At 32.8% G+C, this 4492-nt stretch overlaps 1 pseudogene; it reads left to right on the top strand.

The window, feature by feature from the left end:
* The first annotated feature begins 2517 nt into the window (after positions 1-2517).
* On the top strand, positions 2518-2617 carry LOC143402645 (U6 spliceosomal RNA; annotated as a pseudogene).
* The last annotated feature ends 1875 nt before the right edge of the window (positions 2618-4492 follow it).

The following is a 4492-nucleotide window of genomic DNA, read 5'->3' as shown; positions in this document are numbered from 1 at the left end:
AATTCAAATAAAGGTAAAGAATTCTGACATTTCAGTATGGCTTTCTCTTCAATTTCTAGTCATTTATCAAAAATGCTTTTACTTTTAATTATAACTTTTTAAAATGTATTTAACTTTGTGATTATGAACCACAGATAAATAGAAATGTAAGTTGTTTGTAGTAATTGTTTATCATATATTGAAGTCTTTACCTTACTTCTCTAATTAGGTATCAATTCATACATTCATTCAATCACCCTATGTTCATTAAAAGAATATTATATAATGAATTTTTGTTCTAGGATCTAAAGATATTTTACTGAGGGAAACAAACATATCCCTTGTCTTTAACCCACTGAGAAACCAAGACATGAATAAATAAATTACACAACTATATAAATTCTTTGATCAGTTCCATAAATCAAAATATGTTGGTAGTCATGAAGCCTTATAAGAGATGTGCATCATCTCTACAGAGTGGAAAAGGTAAGAAGTTTTAAGAGTCCTGATAAATTATTGTTTGAAAAAGTTCCACAGAAGATAAATATGTGAATAAATGAGAAAAGAAATCTAGGCAAAAGGAACAGCCTGTGCAAGTGTCCTGAGGTAAGACAGCATATCATCTTCTGAAAAAAAATGAAATAGAGAAAACATGGTGGAAGAATGTAAAGCAAAGGAAGAATAGCATAAGAAGAGGCTGGAGCATTTGATAAGAATCAGATTAAATCAACAGTAAAGATTGCATCAAAGATGCCAGCATTTATTATAAAATAATGGAGCCACTAAAGGACTATTTTGGAAAGAGGGTGACATTTTGGAATTGAATTTTGAAAAGCTCTTAGAAATTATATTATCGATTTGGATGGGAAGTGGAATAAGTATAGATGTGAAAAAAAACCAATTCAGATGATGGAATTCAAGACTAGAGTAGTTTACAGAAGAGGAAGAGAAAGTAAAGATGCTAATGACATTTAGAAACAAAATCTAAACCAGAAATGAATTAAATATAACTGGCAAGGGTAACAAAAATCCCATTTTGAATTTTTTTATTTGTTCTCATTAGTTATACATGACAGTAGAATGTATTTTGTAACATCATGAATAAATGTAGTATAACTTCTCATTTGTCTGGTTGTACATGATGTAGAGTTAAACAGGTTGTGTAATCACATATATACATAGGGTAATTCTGTCTATTCACTCTCTTATCCTTCCTTCTCCCACAAACCTTCCCTCCTCTCATTCCGTAGTTTACCCCCCAACACCCTCTATCACCTTATTGTGATTGACCATCTACATAACAGAGAAAACATTCAGCCTTTGGTATTTTAGGATTGGCTTATTTTGCTTATAATATTTCCTGCTCCATCCATTTACTGGCAAATGCCTAACTTCATTCTTCTTTAAAGCTGAGTAATATTCCATTATGTGTGTGTGTGTGTGTGTGTGTGTGTGTATACAAAAAAATCACATTTTAAGGATGACTCTGATTTCTGGCTTGAGAAACAAATCAGATGCTAAAGGCTACATTCTAAGAAAAGGACATGGCAAGACAATCATTTGGCCATTGAGGTAACTTCGAAACATAAAATGGAGAAGAAATAAGACATTTATAAGTCCTAGAGCTCAGTGATAGTTCCAGGTTAGACATAGAAATCCGATTCATCTTCACATGACAAGCTTTGGAGAAAGAAAAATCAAAGGTCAATTTAGAGGGACTTTCATTCTCTAAATCTGAGCAAAAAATAGTTACCCAATCTTGTCTATTTTTTTTTCAAATAATCTACATCTTTTCTTTATCCCTCCTATTTGGGTACTTTTTCTTACCAACTCTACATACACTAATCCAATGTCTCCTAGCTGACATTCCTATCTCAGGAGTGATTACAACTCATCTTTTACTTGGTAGGAGTCAGCATATTTGCTTAGATTTTTTTCTGTACAACAGATTTCTAAAGAATGAAGATTGCATTCCAAGGGACTTTGGAGGAACATTGCAGGACTGTTTCTTCAAGATCCAGTCTTCACCTGTATCTCAGGATTCATTTCTTCTTACCAGGTCTGTACAATTTCTGAGATTCAGAAATGAATCAGCACAATGTTTCTTCTCATGCACCTCAGAGATTAGCAGATACAGGTCCTGGCAGACACTCAGTGAATGTTCATTGAATAAAGGAGTAAGTCTGCAGTTACCTCTCAAAGGATGTGGTGTTGAAATCATAATTCTTAATTTCTCAAAGACATTCAACCATTGCTCAGACTTTATAAACTTTCAAGGAAAAATTAAAGTTTTTGAACTCTTATTCAATACAGGAAAACATCCTAAACATACACAAGGAGTCAAAAATTAAATGTTCTTTAGTTCTTTAATGTCTAGAATTTTGTAATGCCAGTAGAGTAATCTAACCAGTGGGACATTTCTTTTTCAGCTTCTTAGGCTGCTCTAAATAAACTTGGATAATAAATTATCAAAGCTATGATACCAAATTAAATATAGAAACTCTTCATTTTTCAATGCTGAATAAGAAAGCTTTTAGCGCTCACCTTGGCACAACATATACTAAAATTGGAACTCTACAGAGAAAGACTAGCATGGCCCCTAAACAAGAATGGCATACAAATTTGTGAAGCATTTTTTCAAGAATTAATAAATGGTATGGATTCAAACTAAAAAGCTTCTTCTCAGCAAAAGAAACAATCAATAAGGTAAAGAGAAAGTCTACATTTTGGGAGCAAATTTTTGCCACACACACATCAGATAGAGCACTAATCTCCAGGGTATATAAAGAACTCAAAAAAAAAATAACACACACACACACACACACAAATAAATAAATAAACAACAATCAATAAATGGGCCAAGGAGCTGAATAGATACTTCTAAGAAGATATACAACTGATCAACAAATATATGAAAAAAAAGTTCAACATCTCTAGTAATAAGAGAAATGCAAATTAAAACTACTCTAAGATTTCATCTCACTCCAGTCATAATGGCAGTTATCAAGAATACAAACAACAATAAGTGTTGGTGAGGATGTGGGGCAAAAGGTACACTCATACATTGCAGGTGGTACTGCAAATTGGTGCAACCACTCTGGAAAGCAGTATGGAGATTCCTTAGAAAACATGGAATGGAACCATCATTTGATCCAGCTATCCCACTCCTCGGTCTATACCCAAAGGACTTAAAATCAGTATATTACAGGGACACAGTCATATCAATGTTTATGGCAGCTCAATTCACATAGCTAAACAGTGGAAGAAACCTAGATACCCTTCAATAGATAAATGGATAAGGAAAACTGTGGTATATAAACACAATGGAATATTACTCAGCATTAAAAGATAATAAAATTATGGCATTTGCAGGTAAATAGACAGAGTTGGAGAGTATCATATTAAGTGAAGTAAGCCAACCCTCCCCCCCCACCAAAAAAAAGCTGAATGTTCTTTCTGATAAGTGGATGCTGATCTGTAATGGGTTAGGGAATGGGAAAAATGCAGGAACTTTGGGCAAAAGGAAAGGAGAAGAGGGGAAGGAGTATGGAGGCAGGAAAGATGTACGTCTGCATATATGGTGCAACACTACATCCTGTACCACAAGAGAAATGAAAAGTTGTGCTGCAACTGTGTACAATGAACCAAAATGCATTCTGCTATCATATATACCTAATTAAAATAAATAAATAAATTTTAAAAAAGAATATACAAAAAAAAGAATAAGTAAAAAACATCCGAGTAATACACTCAAAGTTTTTAGAAAATAATTGTAAATGTAAAATTTTATGTCCAGTAAAATATATTATTCAAAAGTAAAGTCAAAATAAAGATGTAAGCACACATTTTTTAAAAAGAAAGAAAGAAAGCTTTTAAAATGGCAACCACTGATGAAGGCATATAAATGTTGCTGCTCTGCAGAGGAAGGAGCTTTAAAGATCACTTGCTAATCAGAAACAGTATTCAAGAAATTTATAAATGTCTTTGTACATGCAGTGTTTGCAGGTGGGAAAAGTCTACACATTCAGATATAGTTTACTCAAAAAATAACTCCTTCTCTTCTAAGTTGATCAAAGTTAAATCAAAAGTAAATAAAAGTCACTGTTAACAATCAGCGTTCCCTGGCAACTTAGGACTCTGGATTTCTTTTTCTGAACATCTGCCCAGCTGTCTCAGATTGGTTTATGATTGCTGCCTCTGTAGATATTGTTGACATTCTGTTTTATATTTTATCTTTACTTGGTGTTAAGAAATGCTACCTGAATTTCTTTTGAATTGTGTAAGTTCCTACTTATCTACTCAGTCCAACTGACTCATTTATTTTCTTATCCAATTCAGGAAAAAGAAAAGATCAATCTAGCAGCATATATTTAAAATATATGCTAACATTTGCATAAAATTAAGAAAGAAATTTTTTATTACCTGTTTAAAGAACACAATATGTTTGGTATGTGTGTGTATATATAGTCCTGGAGATCAAATGCAAGTCCTAGAACATGTTAAACATCCACTT

This window comes from Callospermophilus lateralis, chromosome 6 (genome assembly GCF_048772815.1).
Source record: "Callospermophilus lateralis isolate mCalLat2 chromosome 6, mCalLat2.hap1, whole genome shotgun sequence".
NCBI classification, from domain to species: Eukaryota; Metazoa; Chordata; class Mammalia; order Rodentia; family Sciuridae; genus Callospermophilus; species Callospermophilus lateralis.
Note: the sequence above shows the minus strand (reverse complement) of the source record. Positions and strands in the feature narration are given on the sequence as shown.